Here is a 19687-nt window from a genome sequence, read left to right on the forward strand (position 1 = left end):
TCCTACGTCTAGTGATGGGTGAGGAACTGAGAACATCACATGTTTCAAGGAGTATAGTTTCTTCCAGCTTCCTTCAGTCTATCCGCGCACAATCCGCAATAAAGTTTCATCTTCTTCGCAATAAAATTTCAGTTTCATGGATTTAGTCAGTTTCAGATGAGACAGCAGCAACAATGGGCTTCAACAAAATCAAATCTTTCAACAGACTCAGACAACATATGGTTCAGTGCTATCTATACTTTTGTGAAAGTAAACATTGTGACCACAATCAAATAAGACCTATACAAGTGACAAGAGACACTAAACTTGAGGGCTACAGTGGATGTTGGTGTCGAGTCTTGGTTTTCTTTTGATTTCATCTTTTTTGGTGACATGTCTTTTAGCTTTTCCAGGATGTCTCTGACTAGAGATTCTATCTCCAGGATGTCTTTGACTAGAAAGGCGAGGATGGGGTATCGTCACCTATTTGTATTTGTTGTCTATGGATTGTCTCTTAGTAATGCTATGACTTGTCCAAGGATATGAGGACACTGTGAGTCTAGTATGAACTAGGGCATTCTTTGTTTGTGACTGTCTTATCTCCATGCAAACAGGTACAATGACTTTCTGGGTTGAACATATGCCTCAATTGTCATAACCTACTTGCCATAATAAAGCTCAATGATGATAACGCACAAGAAGCTCTTTCACTTTCATATCTTCTGTCTTCCATCCTCCTTTCTTGATTGACTTCCATCGTCCTTCTCAAGTCCGTGTAGCCTGCTATCACATGACTGAGTATAATGACACACCAAAAACATTTGCATTTCATGTAGTTGCACCTGCATTACCACATATAAGCATTTCATACATACATATAGATATCACAATTGCATCACATCCTGCACACAACACCTATTAGCACAATTTACATTTGCATTATCATATTCATCTGCATTACATACATTCACATTTGCATCATGCATACACATATAAAACATAAAAGAACACAAAAATATATTGCATTGCATCATATACATATTTGCATCCATATCATAAGCATCACATAAGAACATCTCATCACATAGGTACACATGCATATAGCTGCCGCAAAGATGAATCATCTCATATATATATAAAGTGTCATGATACAATGATGTCAAAATCATATGGCTACAATCACCCGCAGGTGTCTACATCATCATACAAAAATGGTACAATATTGATACATAGGGAGCCCTCTATGGCTATGATGAATTCCCTACCTCAGAGCCGGCTGGCCTCGACGAAGTCTGAGCCCTAGAAGGACCCACCCCAAGATCATCTCTCCTAGCCCCTGTGTCTGTGTCACCCTATCTGAACAGAGGAACCCACTGATAACTCCTGCCAACACTGTTGGTAGTGCTAATCCTGTCCATGTCATGGTATCCCATGCCATGTGTCCAGCCCTCATCTCTAGTCCTGGATCCTGAAACACTCATCTAAGGGCATCCCTGTCTCTATCTCGATCGTATGGAATTAGCTCCCCATCAGTTGGTATCCATAGAATCCTGTATACATCCTCCAGGGTGACTGTCATCTCCCCCATTGGCAAATGAAATGTGCATGTCTCAGAGTGCCATCTCTTAGCCAGCGTAGTCAGCAATCCCATGTTCACCCAAAACTCAGGCACATACAGAATATGTCTCAATCCCATAGCCTCAATCGTAGCTCGATCCTCGGCTATCAACTCAGGTCGCAACCTCTGAGTCAATGGGAATCTCTCCCGTGACTCCAGCATAGGCAAATACTCCTATAGTCACACAAATCAATCATCTCAGTCCTAGTGACACTCACTGTTCATCACAAAGTGTTGCTTCTATCCTAGTGGTACTCCCTGTTCATCACAAAGTAATATGTGTTTGGCACTCCCTGTTCATCATAAAGTGCTGCTCACATTTGCACTCACTGTTCATCACAAAATGTTGCTCATATTTTAGTACTCCCTATTCATCACAAAGTACTATATCTTGGTACTCACTGTTCATCACAAAGTGCCTTGATCTATCCTATCCTAGGGCCTCTGCTTGAGTGAATCCTCTTGAGAAGTTTCCTAATTGGCAACGTATGTTCTATCACAGAATTGTCAATCCTAGCCCTATTTGTTATCCTAGTCTTCCCTAGAGGACCTGCTTGAGTGTATCCTCTCAGTAGCTTATCCAATCGACAGCGTATGTTCATCACAAAACTGTCGATTTACCCTAGAAGACACAAATTCACATTTTTGGACACAAACGCACTTTCCTGACATAAACATGCATTTATTACATTACCTAGTATGCATTAATGACAACAATAAATGCATCAAAGTACAAGGAGGTTTTGTGGTACTTACTGGCTCTCCTGCCTCTACTAGCCTCTAGAATCGGCGAACGCGGTCGAATCTGTGAACCAAAGCCATCGCTGCTGACTACTGCTGCTCTATTTTTGCTCTGCACTCTGCTCTCGTGGATGTGTAGATGACAATGAGGATGTATTTCCCCTGTGGTCTATCTTATAGACTACCCTAGTCCTAGCCCTCGTCGCCCGAGTCAGTCTTCATTATCCCGTGACTCTGTCACTTTATCTGATCAGTCAATTCTATCCCATCTTTCTTATCGAGAGATTGTCTGCAATCTTTTCAGACATTTTTTTCATCCAATCTCTCGAGGGGGCATATCATTCCCATCTTGGGGCAACTCTGTATCAGTTCATCTTATCTTCTTTGAAACAACGTGACAAGCCGCATTGTCTCAAAGAGGGGCAAAATGTAGACACCTAAAATTCTCCAATCTAATTAAATAAATATTTTATTTATTTAATTATCTAAGCTTAATTCTTCTATTAATTAAATAAATCTTTATTTATTTAATTAATTCATTTATCCTCTTCTAGCCTTATTTCTCATTTAAATAAATACATTTATTTATTTAAATTATCCTTTTCCTAAATTAAATAAATATCTTATTTATTTAATTGATCCCACTTCTTCTATTAATTAAATAAATCTTTATTTATTTAATTAATTCATTAACCTTTTATACCCATGACACATGTCATTCATCTCTTAATTCATACACTACCTACCCCTTTCATTATTTTATTATTTCTTTTACCTACCCTCTAATCATAGCCGACCTCCTTTTACACCTCTCAATCTTATCCCTCCATTTCATATTGTGTCTTCTATATAAGGAGATGCTTCCTTCATTATCAAACCCTAATCAATCATTCTAATCAATCTATGCAACCCCCCCCCCCCCCCCCCCGTTGACTACTTGACTACACTACGCTTTTGAACATAGGCGATCCTACTTGCAACCACATTTCTGTTCTTTGTTGAGCTCTTGTGCACATAAAATCTGAGAGCAAATACATCAAACAAGATCAATGGAGATAGGAAGAATGGAGATCCAAACCCTATTGGATATGTGATGGTATAATCTTTGTGATTTCATTTGATTTGCATTGTCTTAGGTAATCTTCATATGTTATGGTGGATCTTTGTTGTTGTTAGGCTAGGGTTTTGTGGTTGAATTCATTTAGCCTTTCAATATCGATATTGTTGTATCCATTTTCACCATATACAATAGGATATGGTATGAGTGTGTTAGAATATTGAAGAGTGAAAATAAGCAGATCCTTGTGCGAATCACGTAGACATTATTCGAAGGTTGAAGGAAGGTTATGAAGGTGTTTGACACTCATGTTCAGAGCTTAACTGGTACTGAATCCAGCATTGCAGATGCTATTTTGAGCAGTACATTATCATTGGATTCAACCATCCAATTGTGTAGTTAGTGTGACTCATATTTTGTGATTGAGCAGTGAGCTCTAGGAGGTTGGCCTTTCTGCATGTGCAGACCCCATTTGTATACACTTACTATCTGCAGTAGTATCATCTGATTGTGGGTAAGGTTTTTCTAGCATGGTTGTTTCCTTACTGGGTTTCCACATCAAAATCTATGTGTGATATGTTATGGATGTTGTTTCTCTTTCTATTTTATGCATTAAGTTAAACCGGTACTGCTATAACTGTTAATTTGTTTTACCGACACTTAAGTTTGGTTTACCGACATTAAGTTTAAGTTGGAATAATTTGCATTTGGATTACAATTTATTGACAACTGGCTCACAACCAATTCAATCCCCCCCCCCTCCCCCTCTTAGTTGTCCTTCCCAAGTCCTAACAATTGGTATTAGAGCTAAGTCCTCTTTTTGCAGAAGTCTAACAACTTGAGGAGATCCTATGGCAACAAATATTTTCAGGAAGGACAGTCTGAAACTTGATGGAACTAACTATGACATATGGAAGATCAGAATGGAAACACATCTGAACTGCATTGGAAGAGATATATGGGATGTTACAAAGAATGGATATGTTGCTCCTATTATGAATCAACCTCATCCACCAACATTGGCTAAGGACATGGACAATGAATGCAAAGCAAGAGAAGCACTTCTGAGTGTATTATCAGATCATAAAATCACAGGATTATCATATTAATCTACTGCTAAAGCTATTTTGGATAAACTGGAAACACTGAATGAAGGAGATACCACTATCAAAATTGCAAAACTGGAATGTTACCGGGTCAGGTATGAAAACTTTAAAATGGAAGAAGATGAAAGAATTTCTACATTTATGGAAAGAGTTAATGAAATTGTTTTAGGAATACAATATTGTGGAGGATTCTTAAGTGAAGATGAAATTGTGTCTAAAGTTTTAAGAGCATTGCCACTGGCTTACAAAATGAAAGTGACTACTATTAATGAAATGAGAACAATGCCTAATACTTTAGTTTCTAGAGATACTTTGGTTGGAAAAATTTCAGCATTTGAACTTGAAGAATTCGGTCTTGTTGCTACTGTAAAGACTGATTTAGCTTTCAAAGAATCATCATCAACATCAACATCATCATCATCTGACAAAACTGATTGGAAAGCACTTTATGCAAAAGAAATTGAAGTACTATTTGCAAGAAAGATGCCTAAAGGTCCAGCAGGAAGTAAGTATGAAGGTAAATCACCTTTCAAATGTTTTAATTACACTAAAGTTGGTCATATGGCTTCTAGATGTCCTGATAAACATGCAAGATTAAGTGAGGAAGCAAAAAGAACATATAAGCCTAATCCTTAATATCAAAGATACAGATTTAAGAAAAACAAAGATAGGTCATGTTACTATGCAGATAAAGGTGTAATAGATGATTCAGATGAAGATCCAGCAGATAATGGATGGGCTTTTGTTGCAATAAAAGAAGATCAACCAACACCTATTGTGAAATCGGTAGAGCAGGCACTAGCAGCAAAAATTGAAGAAAAGGATGAATGGATTATAGATTCTGGATGCTCACATCATATGACTGGTGATAAAAGAAAATTCTCATCTTTTCAAGAAATTCATGGAGGTCTACTATGGTTTGGAGATGATAAAGGTTGTTTAATCAAAGGAAGAGGCACTATATCTTTGGATGGTAAGCACAATACTAACAATGTTTATTATGTAGAAGGTTTAAAACATAATCTTTTTAGTGTTGGTTAGTTAGTTGAGAAAGGATTTCAATTATAATTCAAGAATGGAAAATGCAAAATCATAAACAAAACAGGATTAGAGATTGCAACCAGTAATCAGACTAAAGGTAATATCTTTCACTTGAATACCAGTGATAAGACATTTTTTATTGCACACGTTGATGAAAGTTGGTTATGGCATAAAAGACTCTGTCATGTGAATTTTGATTGCATTGTAAAGATCAGTTCAACTAAGGCAGTAAGGGATTTACCTAAGATTGTGAAACCTCATAATCTGGTATGTAAGGAATGTCAAATGGGAAAGCAAGTTAGAACAACATTTAAGAGCATTACTGAGAAATCCAATAATATTCTTGATTTAATTCATAATTATTTGTGTGGTCCAACAAGAACAAGAAGTCTACAAGGAGATAGCTACTTTATGCTAATAATTGATGATTATTCTAGAATGTCTTGGGTTAGTTTTCTCAAGGAGAAATCAGAAGCTTTTGAAATATTCAAGATATTCAAGGCAATGGTAGAGAATGAAACCAGCAAGAAAATCAAATGTTTGAGATCAAATCAAGGAGGAGAATTTACATCTAGAGAATTTAATGCATTATGTGAAGTGAATGGGGTCAAAAGACAACTATTAGCACCCCAGACACCCCAGTAGAATGGAGTTGTGGAAAGGAAGAACGGAACTATTTTGGATGCAGCAAGAACCATGTTGATGGAAGCAAATCTACCTCATGTGTACTGGAGAGAAGCAGTGAATACAACGGTTTATACTTTTAGCAGAGTTCACATCAAAAGTGAAATCGATAAGACCCCTTATGAACTATGGTTTGGTCACATTCCTACTCTTAAGTATTTCAGAATATTTGGAAGCAAATGCTATATTAGAAGAGATGAGTATATTGGCAAGCTTGATCCTAGAAGTGATGAAGGAATATTTCTTGGTTATTCTTCTAGAAGTAAGGCATATAGATGTTATAATAAAATGTTACAGAAAATCATTAAGAGTACTAATCTGAAGATAGATTAACATTTTAGAGGAAATTCAAGATCTGTAGAATCGGCAGTTGAAATGATTATAGATCAACCGGCACAGATTGCACCGGTATAGAGTGAAGATCCAGTCACACCGGCATCATCAGAAAACTCAACTATGACTGAAGAACAGCAGCCTATGAATATTAATCAGAACAAACCCAGGTATGTAAGATTGAATCATTCGGAGAATCAGATAATTGGAAACAAGAATCAAGGTGTTATGACTAGAGGAAGATTGGCAAATGAAGAGGTATGTTTAATTTCTCAAGTTGAACCAGCATCTGTTATTGAAGCATGCCAGGATGAACATTGGATAAAAGCAATGGAAGCTGAATTAGAACAAATTGAAAAGAACGATACTTGGACATTAGTTCCCCAGCCTAAAGACAAAAATGTAATTGGAACTAAATGGGTATATAGAAATAAACTTAATGAAGATGGAGAAGTAATCAGGAACAAAGCAAGATTAGTTTGTAAAGGTTATTCACAGAAAGAAGGAACAGATTATAATGAAACCTATGCACCGGTAGCCAAAATTGAGGCAGTTAGACTATTTCTTGCATTTGCAGCTCATAAGAACTATAAAGTTTATCAAATGGATGTAAAATGTGCATTTCTGAATGGAGATCTAGAAGAGGAAGTTTACATTGAACAGCTTGATGGATTTTCTTTGACAAATAATAAGGATATGGTTTGCAGGTTAAGGAAAGCTTTATATGGATTGAAGCAAACTCCCAGAGCTTGGTATGCTAGATTGGATAAATATCTTTTGAAGCTTGGTTACACAAAAGGTAATGCTGACAGCAATTTGTATTACAAAGTTACCAATGATGATATTTTGGTTATTGAAGTATTTGTAGATGATATCATTTTTTGGAGGTGAAGATGGACTATGTAAGGACATTGCTAACTAGATGCAGAAATAATTTGAAATGTCTATGATTGGAGAGATAAAAAAATTTCTAGGTTTGCAAATTTCACAAACAGATAAAGTTATATTCATATGTCAAACAAAGTACTTGAAGGAACTTTTGAAGAAATTTGGTATGGAAAATTCCAAACTGAGAAGTACTCCTATGACTACAACTGATAAATTGACATTGAAGGATGATTCAGCTCCTATTAATCCGACAAGGTACAAATCTATGATTGGAGGTTTAATATATTTGACACAAAAAAGACCTGATATATTGAATGCAGTATGTATTGTTTCAAGATTTCAAAGAAATCCTAAAGAAAATCATGAATTAGTAGTTAAAAGGATTTTCCGATACCTACAAAGCACAACAAATCTTGGTTTATGGTATCCTAAAGATGAAAATTTTGATTTATGTGCATACACTGATGCAAATTGAGCAGAAGATATAGATGACAAAAAGAGTACCACTGGTGGTACATTCTTTCTTAGCAGAAGATTGATTTCATGGATAAGCAAGAAGTAGACTTGTACATCATTATCAACAGCAGAATCAGAATATGTTGCAGCAGCAACTAATTGTACTCAGATATTATGGATCAAGAAAATGTTGAAGGATATAAAGGTAAAATGCAAAGAACCAATAATTATCTATTGTTATAATTTAGCAGCAATTGATATATCAAAGAATCTGGTATTTCACTCTAAGACAAAGCATGTTTCTATTAAGTATAATTTTCTGAAAGAGAATTGTAGTCACATAAATCTGTCCACTTAATTAAATGAATACATAAACCAATCACGCCTGCCGTGTTTAACTCCAAAGACATCCCAGTATGGTATAGCAATCGGATGCTGGAGAGTGATTCAGAGACCGACTCACATGAGTGGGAATTCGATTCAGTGCAACTTAATACTTCAGATGAGGAAGACACATCACCACCTCCACCCCGCAAAGACATCCCTGTTTACGGAGAAGCACAGATAAAGACCACTTGGGTACCTGAGCTGGAAACATCTTCCACAGACCCTACGTCTCATCCTACGCCTGATTCTGACAGGGAGAGTACCATCAACAACCTTCACCACACTGTCTTAACCCTCACTGATACATCTCCCGCACTTAACTTAATCGATGAAGTAATGCCCATTATCCACCCTGAACTCATTGAATGGAACCAACCAAATCCTCCATGTCTTGACCTCTTCCAGAACGATGAGGCTATCATTGACTTTTTGGAATTAAGGGATAATCTACCAAGCGGGGATCACAAAGCTGGATTCGCCATTGAACTTAATAGCGCAGCATACTTCGGGGCGGATGCCAAATCCTTCAGCTGCAAAAATATAACAATAAAACATGGATCTTCCAGTGAAAACCACACTGTGGCACTATTTGATCCGACAAAAGTAAAAAGAAAGAGCGTATCCAATGGTGAAAACCTCTCTGAGGCGCCTGAGGATGAAGGGTTTGACATCCTCCCTGCTAGTACACAACAGGAACGATCAACGATTCTTATCGAGGAAACCAAAGATTACAATGTGGGGACTCCTGAAAATCCTCATATCATTCATCTGGCATCTCTTCTCACTCCAGAGGAACAACCTCAATTTATAGAGTTCTTCCAACAGCGTCAGATCAACTTTGCATGGTCATATGCAGACATGCCTGGGCTTGATCCTGATTTAGTCATGCATCATCTCACAGTAGCAAAAGGAGCCAAACCTGTCAAGAAGAAGCTTCGTAAGATGCATCCTCAGATTGCCGTGCTAGTCAAAACAGAACTCAAGAAACTCCTGGATGTTGGCTTCATTAGACCAATTGATTATGCAGAATGGATCTCCAATATTGTGCCAGTTGGCAAACCAAAAGGGGGCATCCGCATTTGTACAGACTTTAGAGATCTAAATAAAGCATGTCCTAAGGATGACTTCCCTCTACCAAATATTGACATCATAGTAGATTTGACAGCAGGACATGCCATGCTTTCACTCATGGATGGCTTTTCAGGATACAATCAAATAAAGATCGCACCAGAGGACCAACATAAGACAGCCTTCACATGTCCATGGGGCACATACTGCTGGAATGTAATGCCTTTTGGTCTAAAGAATGCAGGAGCGACCTATCAAAGAGCAATGACCACCATCTTCCATGACATGATGCATACTATGATGGAAGATTATGTGGATGATTTACTAGCAAAATCACTTACTAGAGAAGGACATCTTCACATCTTAGATAAAATCTTTGATAGACTGGAACAATACCATGTTCGACTCAACCCAAAGAAATGTGTCTTCGGAGTGACCTCCGGGAAGCTTCTAGGATACATTGTCTCAAGCAAAGGTATTGAGGTCGATCCAGCAAAAGTTAAGGCAATCATGGACATGCCACCTCCAAGGAATATCAGTCAGCTAAGGACACTACAAGGACGGCTTCAATCCATCCGCAGATTCATTGCACAATTGGCTGATAAGTGTCACCCATTCACACACCTGCTACACAAGAACATCCGCTTTCAGTGGGATGCCCGATGCCAGCAAGCATTTCAGGCGCTTAAAGACTATCTCATGAATCCACCATTGTTGATGCCACCAGATCCAAGTAGACCGTTGTTACTTTATATCTCAGCGACAAGTACAGCATTGGGTGTACTACTGGCACAACATAATGCAGAAGGAAAAGAGTGTGCTATTTACTACATCTCTCGCACACTGGTGGGCTATGAACTCAATTACACACCTATTGAGCGAGCTTGCCTAGCAGTAATCTTGGCAGCCACTAAACTGAGGCACTATCTGTTAACACACAAGGTGCAACTCATTGCAAAGATTGATCCACTCAAGTATTTACTTAGCAAAGCAGCATTGACAGGTCGCTTAGCCAAATGGGTGATGATTCTAAGTGAATTTGACATTGAGTATGTGGACCGTAAAGCTATCAAAGGTCAAGTTATTGCAGATCAGTTGGCTGATGCACCTCTCATAGGCGATCATCCTCTCATTTCCAATTTTCCAGATGAAGAGATATTCATGATTACAGAAGCACAGTCATGGAAATTATACTTTGATGGTTCATACACTAGGCACGGCTCGGGGGCAGGCATTCTGTTTATCACACCTCAAGGTGATAGCATCCCGAAGTCTTACAGGCTCACATTTCCATGCACAAACAACATAGCAGAGTATGAGGCCTTGATCACAGGACTCAGATTAGCCATACAATGGAAATTAAAAGAACTGCAAGTATATGGCGATTCCCAACTAGTCATTCGACAAGCAACAGATGAGTATCAGACCAAAGATGATAAACTCATGCCATACAAGCAAATGGTGGACAATCTAAAGACATCATTTACTACTATCACTTTCGAGCAGATACCAAGAGATCAGAATCGAGCTGCTGACGCTATGGCTACCATCGCATCTCTACTAGATCTTCCACAGAATTCAACACGCTACGAGTTCTTGGTAGAACAACTTTGGATCCCGGCTTATGATATCCCTGAATCTGAAATGATATGTTGCCTTGTTGGTTCTGAATCCCCATGGTACGGTGAGTTCTACACCTATCTCCGCGATCACACCCTTCCTCCCAACCAATCAAATAACCAACGTAAAACCTTCATTCGCCAAACTGCTCAATATACCATTATTGCCGAAACCCTATACCGACGCGGTCTTGATGGTACTCTCCTTCGATGTCTGGAACAAGGTGAGATAACAAAGGCTTTGGAAGAGGTACATGAAGGAATTTGCGGGACTCATTCAAGTGGTCCATCACTCGCCAAGAAACTCCTGCGAGCTGGATATTATTGGCCATCTATGGAAAAGGATTCCTACTACTTTGTCAAAAAATGCAAGAAATGTCAAGTTCATGGCGACCTGATACATGCACCGGCCCAGGAACTGCAACCAATCACAACACCATGGCCTTTTTGTCAATGGGGTCTTGATCTTGTGGGTAAAATCCATCCATCTTCATCCAATGGCCATAAATTCATTATTACCGCCACCGAATATTTCACCAAGTGGATCGAAGCTGTTCCACTTACCCAAGTCACCGGCAAGCAGATCGCCTCATTCATCCTCAATTACATCATCTGCCGGTATGGTGTGCCCATGTCCATTGTCACAGATAACGGTCTTCCTTTCAAAAATCAGGATGTTCGTGAGCTTTGTGAGAAATTTCATATCCAACACCGCTTTTCCACTCCCTATTACCCACAAGGCAATGGTCAGGCCGAAGCATCCAATAAAAACATATTGAGGATCCTAAAGAAGACAGTCAATGATGCCGGCCGTGATTGGCATGTTCAATTGAATCCAGCGCTATGGGCATATCGAACTAGCATTCGGACCCCTACAGGTGCAACTCCTTATTCATTGGTCTATGGTGCTGAAGCTATCTTACCTATTGAGGTTGAGATACCATCCTTACGAGTTTCATTGCACAATCTCATCGATGATGAAGCATACAGAGTATCTCGTCTTCAGGACTTGGAGCTACTTGATGAGAAGCGACAAGCTGCATACAACCATCTCAAAGCCTATCAGCAGCGCATGAGTAGAAGCTACAATCACCGAGTTAGACCTCGTACATTTGAGGTAGGTGATCTTGTTCTTCGAGAGAATCCTCGCAACCAACCAAACAGAGAACATCAAGGCAAGTTTGAATCAAATTGGCTCGGCCCATATGTTGTCACTACTGTATTCGGGTCCGGGGCATATCAGTTGGCTACATCAGACGGAGAACCGCTCGCAGATCCAATCAATAGCATGCACCTCAAACGGTTTTATACCTAAAGTTTACAGAGCATCAGGTTCCCCTACATATCAGAAAAATACCAAAAATATTCAGAAAATGTCCTGAAGAAAATACAAAAACATTCAAAAAAGTAAAGAAAAATCATGCATCCAAACGGTGAACAAACACTCCGGTGGCACCTTGGGTAAGTACGATGGTGAAAACCTGGCAAACAGGCACTACTCGTAAAGGCAATGGCTCCATTATCTTTTCAGACTCGTTGCGATCACATTCATGCACACATACATCCATCCATCCAAACCATGGCTTGTTATTTGATCTGCAATTAAGAAAATACTCCATGCGTCTAGCATCCCACCTTTTCATAGTCAGGTCTACAAACTGGGGGCAATACCCTTACCCTCGTGAAGGAAGTGGATTCTACATTGTCTCATATGATTCATTACGCTCTTCATTCAGGCAATCATCAGAAAATATCAAAAACATTCAAAAATGACTCTCAAAATACCAAAAACATTCAAAATTGTTTCACAAAATCCAAAAAACATCGGAAAACCCATCAAAAATCACACAAAAACATGGCAACACCTTGTACATATTTATCCGATCAGATACAAAATAAACATTGACAAAATACTCACACAATGACCATTTACCAATCAAACCACACAATCGACATTAACAAATCCAAACCTGTCTTTAAACAAGGATGCATCCTTCCTTACCAAAACAAAGACAAGATGACGTTTTCTTTGACAAGAAAATTATGTTAAGCTATCAAATACTTGGTTGATTTGTGAGTACAATCGTTCGTTTATCTGTATCGGGATCTTTTAGCATTGTTTTGTATCGTTTGCGCATTACTTCCGATGAAGTTCTTGGGCATGTACTAATGGTGTCTACGTGGGAAGTTCACTAGGCTATGTGATCTTATGCCAAATGCAATCATAGATCACTACGGCTTGCTGACTACAGCGTATACCTCGACCATATGAGCATGAACCATTACCAAGGATCCTTATTCTTTATTCTTTATGTATATACTATTTGTTTGCAGGTACAATGCTCATTCTTTGGTTCCTCCTCATCCAATTTGGATAAAGGTTTTATCTCTTATTACGGTATGCACTTGTCTCAGGATATGATCAGCCTAAGATCAAGGAGGACGTTCCAAGTCATGCATGAAAGGAGATAATCCTTGTCTGTTCCGCAAGCAATACTCAGGTCAACTTGATCCATTATATCAAGTTGCTTGTATTAACTTGCTATATCAAAATCCATGTAAGAAATACTCTGGTCATCTTGAATCTTTATGTCAAGTTGCTTGTATTTTCTTACAACATTTTAAAGCTCAATGATGAAAAATAAAGCACTATGGATCGTCATTTCATCTCATCTGTATATATTGCATTTCGTTGCATTCCACCCATCCATACATTCATAATAGCTGCATATCATGCATACGTAGTCATAATAATGCATACTCTATTTTACTCATCTTCTTCCATAGGACTCGGTCCTAGTCCTCCATATCTTCTATCTAACATCGAATCCCCCCTCACCCTCCCCATCTCGATAATCACCATCACATACCCTACATCATGTCCCAATCAACCTAATCAAGCCACGTTCATCACCATCCATCTCTAAAATAGGAGGGATTGTGTTTCCTATCCTAAGTCATCCAATAAGTCAAGAAAGTTACTCTATTTTGCACAGATACATCGACTCCCACACACCTAGACTATCAACAGATACTCTGATCAAGTATCTTCGGGTCTCAACAGGTAATCGATCATGGTAATCCTAGACTACATCAGGCATTTATCATAATGACCTAGTCTCAACGGGGCTGCTATGATTCCCCACAACCATCCATCACATGCACATACTATCAATTGATCAACCAATCAAACACAATCCAATGGACAATTACATCAATTGTCTACGTCTCAACGAGTATTTTTCTTCATATACCTTGACTTCATCGGGCAATTACATCAATTGTCTAAGTCACATCAGGTCACTTTGATTCACTTACTCAGACTTTATCATGTCCAAGTGACCAACTGACATCAACTGTCACGCTTTGACTTGACCGGGGCAATTAAACCGATTGCACCAGATTGTCCAACCAATTTTGATCAATTGTATAGCATCAATCAAAACCCCACACTACATCTGCTATGTATCTCTTGCATGACCTCAGGGTAGTCGTTGGCTTGTTGTTTCTTCATATTCACTCCATTTTCTCCCATTCTTTCATCATTAGTTCTAATTTCTTCTATTCTACCTCCCCTCCACTTTTCATTCTTTTTCGAGAGATCGCCCGATTTTTCAAAAAAAATCGGCCCATCTCTCGAGGGGGCATACCACCCATTAAATTTACATTTTATGGGGCATTTCTTCACACCTATTTTTCTTTCTTTGAAACGACGCGATAAACCGCACCGTCTCAAAGAGGGGCAAATGTAGTCACATAAATCTGTCCACTTAATTAAATGAATATTTAATATTTATTTGATTATTTAACCATCAATTAATAATTAATTAAATTAATATATTTAATTAATTCATCTTAACCCTCTTCTCCTATTAATTAAATAAATTATTCAATTTATTTGATTTAATTCACTTAACCAAATTCAGACCATTAATTAAATAAATAAATCATATTTGTTTAATTAAATCTTCTCTCACATTTAAATAAATTAATATTTATTTAAAACCCCCAAAATCCCACCTCTCACATTTAAATAAATAAATCATTTATTTAAAATCACCTTTATCCTCCACCCACTTGCATTTTCCTACAAATACAAGTTGCACAATTATTTTAAATAAATAATTTATTTAAAATCACCTTTATCCTCCACCCACTTGTATTTTCCTACAAAAGCAAGTTGCACAACTATTTTAAATAAATTATTTATTTAAAATCCTATTTATCCTCACCCACTTGAAACCTTTAATGGTTTCCCTTAAAGTATTCAAACTTGATGGCTTTAAAGTCTTCAAACTTGATGGCTTCCTTCTATAGTCTTCTTAAGACTTTAATGGTTTTCCTTAAAGTCTTCAAGCCTTTAATGGTTTCCCTCAAAGTCTTCAAGCATTTAAATGCTTTATCTTCATTTTCTCATTTAAATAAATTAATATTTATTTGAATATTTATCCAAATGCAAATTACACCATTTAATTGAAATAAATGATTTTATTTTAATTGAAAATACCAAAATTTCTCCCACTTGCATTTTCCTACAAAATCCACTTGTATGCCTAAACCCCTTCTAGATTCTTCTAAACCCTTCCTAATTAGCCTAATCCATCCCCTAAATATTGTCACATTCCTAAGCAAATTGGAGTCACTTCTCAAAGACTCCAAAGTCTTTGAAAAGCAATTAATGCTTTGTGTGTTCAACAAATTAACCCTCAAAGTCTTGGATAACCTTTTAAAGCTTCCAACCTTCAACCACTTAATCCCCAAAGTCTCCAATAACCATTAATGGTTAATTCAACCCTCCCACATGGTTAAAACATTTGTTTTGACTCAACCTCTACCCAACCCAAAGGTCTCATCAGGCCATTAATGCTTTGACCATGATTATCTCTTAAACATTTGCACAAAGGTTTATCCTTGGATTAACTCTTAATCCAATGGGTAATCTTAATTTAGACTTGACCCTTACCTTCTAGATAACCATGAGGTCTTCTCAGGCCTTTAATGCCTCCAACCTCCTCTCTCAACCCAATCCTATGTTGACACTTGTCACCATTTTATTGGTGCCAATTGTGCACATGGATCCCCAACTTTCAAGCTTGGCCCTTGATTAAACCATTCAATCTTAACCCTTCATTTCCCCATTTCTTCTATAAATAGAACCCTTCTCCTCAAGCAAAGGAGAAGCATTTTAGAGTATTGTTGTTATACTGGCATTAGCATAGAGCTTTTTCATAGCATCACTATCTACTCTAGCATAGTATTTAGCTTTTCATTTCATATTTGAAGCTTAGTATTAAATCTCAATCCTCCATAAGCATCCATAGTGCAAAAAGCTGCTGAGAGCTACACTCATTTGGGACTTGGAGAGGAGAGGAACAAGGGAGGAGCAACTATGAGCATCTTGATTAGCTATTTCATTTTATGTTTATATGCTTTCTATTTCATGCTTAATATCTCTCTTGATATGCCTGTTTAGGATAATCTTTTGTTGCTAACACTAACGTTTGTTTCTTGTGCTCTTGTGTGTGTTGGCATCAAACAGATTTTCTAATCCTTTTTGCAGAGCATCAAGAATGTTAAAGCAAATGAAGTAAAATTGGTTTATGTGAATACTAAAGAGCAAATTGCAGATATCTTTACAAAGCCTTTGCCTAAGGAAACATTTGAATATCTCAAAGAGCGGCTTGGGGTAATTTCCCCACCGATAAAGACTTGAATGATGAAGATTGGCATCAAACTGGGAGGGACTAACAGAAAAATATTTTCCTGGCTTAGATGAAGGAGAGCTACTTCTTAGGGGGAGTAGTTGGCAAAATGTTATGTTTTGTTTCTTAACTGCTTTGGCATTTGATGTCAAAGGGGGAGAGATATCTATGGAAAAACTTTGTATTTGGGGAGAGATGACCATTCTACTTGGAGAGATATGCTCTTTGGATATATGTATTTTTGGTTTTTGTTTCTATTACAAAACTTTGTATTGATCTACCTTTGGGAGATTGTTGGTCTATTGGTTTTTGGCATTCTATTTTTGGCACTTAGATGTTTTTCCATCTAATGTTGCCATCAATGCCAAAGGGGGAGATAGTTGGTATTATGAATGACCTCATCATGTGTTGCATTGGTTTTGTCATTGATGTCAACACTTATCTTCTTGGAGGTCTACATTGTTGATTTGGCTCTATGGTTATATTGGTATGTTGTTGAACCAACAATGTGGTTCATCGGTATGGTTAGTGGCTTATGCACAGTCACTGGTATATGTTCACCAGCAGGATATATGGTTCACCGGCAGCGATGATAACTTAAAGATCATTTGGTTATGTCGAAGACATGGATTGGAAGTTTGGATTTGGTGTTTTTGCTTATTGGTCTAATCGGGTTGACAGATTTGTCTTAACTAGCAAATAGGTCTAGGTTATGGACCAGTACTCCAGATCAGCATGGCATGTTATGGAGATGATTTATTGATTGGATATTGTGGTAAATGTATTGAGACGACATGTTGTATCGCATCAAGACTTATTTGTAATTGGTTTCAATTGTAATATCTTTAGTGAGATGACCTATACATTTGGTCTTAGGTTTTGTATATATGATTGTAAGATCTTATTGAAGATCGGGATATAGGATATGGTATGAGTGTGTTCGAATATTGAAGAGCGAAAATAAGCAGATACTTGTGTGAATCACGTAGACATTATTCAAAGGTTATGAAGGTGTTTGACACTCATGTTTAGAGCTTAACTGGTACTGAATCCCGCATTGCAGATGCTATTTTGAGTTGTACATTATCATTGGATTTAACCATCCAATTGTGTAGTTAGTGTGACTCCTATTTTGTGATTGAGTAGTGAGCTCTAGGTAGTTGGCCTTTCTGCATGTGCAGACCCCATTTGTATACACTTATTATCTGCAGTAGTATCATTTGATTGTGGGTAAGGTTTCCCACCATGGTTTTTCCCTTACCGAGTTTCTACATCAAAATATTTGTGTCATATGTTATGGATGTTGTTTCTCTTTCTATTTTATGCATTAAGTTAAACCGGTACTACTATAATTGTTAATCTATTTTATCGGCACTTAAGTTTGGTTTACCGGCATTAAGTTTAAGTTGGAATAATTTGTATTTGGATTACAATTTATTGATAACCGGTTCACAACTGATTCACCCCCCCCCCTCAGTTGTCCTTCCGGGGTCCTAACAATAATAAATTCACCCATCCTAATTGGGTTAAAAGTGAGTCATCCTTCATCAAGAATCCATTTCAGCTAGCGATAGAAGGAAGGATTGAATTCTTGTTCTCTTTTACGCTTTATTCTATAAGATGTTATATTTGTCTAAAGACAACTCCTCTTGGAGGTAGATGTCTTCTCCTCTAAGGATCTCCTTTACAATTACAACAAGATATCTCTTTTCAACTATCTTATCTTGTCTTGAAGAGTATTCCCTCTCTTGCTTGGATTTATGACATTGTTGCATAACGGATATCTTCTTTGTGATGAAGGTAGGTATCCTTGTTCTATTTTCCTTAAGATATCAACATCAACCTATGTTGACATCTTAAGGAGGGGGAACCCACACTGCTCCTTTGTACCATACTTATCTCATGCATTGTACAATGGGACATTCTTGGAACAAGAGGGCAACCTCTTAGAGCAAGATTTCATCACTTTTCTTTATACAGTGGGACATTCTTGGAACCAGAGGGCAGCCTCTTAGAGAAAGATGTCGTCACTTTTCTCTTGTATAGCGGGTCATTCTCAGAACCAAAGCACAGAGTCTTAGAGTGAGATGATGCTAATTTTTCCTTGTACAGTGGGTTATTCTTGGAACTAGAGCACGAACTCTTAGAGAGAGATGACACCACTTTTCTCTTATTGAGGGTGATTATTCTCGAAACCAGAGCACAGAATCTTAGAGTGAGATGTCATGCCTTTCTTGACATTTATACTATACATATAGGTTGTAGCGTACTCAAGCATAGACTCCTATGAGGTGCTTCGAATCTCACTTGCAAACACGTGCTTGAGGTTGGGTGGAACTAACGGTGTTCTCACTCTTCTTCCTTACATGGATCAACCAGATAGACTCTAGGGGCTAGATTTCCATGTCCTTCTCTCCATGGATCACCTAGTTTTAGGGGCAAGATGTCCATGGTCTCTTTCTTGTTCTCCTTTCTTCTCATGGATCACCAAAGTTTGTATTCATGTTCTCTCTCTTCTTCCTCTCATGAACCCATAGTTTTACTATTGATGGTTCATGGATGATGTCATCTTTTCTCTTTTCTATGCTCACTTGTGTTTATGTAGTGGCATTTGTTTTTGTATTTCAATCAGTTGTTGAGGCATTTGAGTATCGAGGTATCTTCAACTAGTTGGTTTGTGGTCTTGTGTCGTGTGTCTTTTATGGTTTGTCTTGTCTTGTTTGTCTTGTTCTTTTGTTTTATGTGCTCTTGCATATGTTTGAGTGAGTTAAGATCCTGAGATTGAGAGCTTGGCTCCTCGAGATTAGTGATGTCTTATACTCCTTGTGATCTTGCTTTATATTTCTCATCTTCATCTCTCTCCTTCTTCTACTTTACCAATAGTATTGGTGTAATCCATACTCCCGCTAAAGTGGGGGCTAAATGTAGTGTCATAAAATTGTGACCCTTGCAATTTTAACCATATTTGAGGCCCTCACCTTGGCGATGATATCTTCTTGTCCAACCGA

The sequence above is a fragment of the Cryptomeria japonica genome, chromosome 1 (genome assembly GCF_030272615.1).
Source record: "Cryptomeria japonica chromosome 1, Sugi_1.0, whole genome shotgun sequence".
NCBI lineage: Eukaryota > Viridiplantae > Streptophyta > Pinopsida > Cupressales > Cupressaceae > Cryptomeria > Cryptomeria japonica.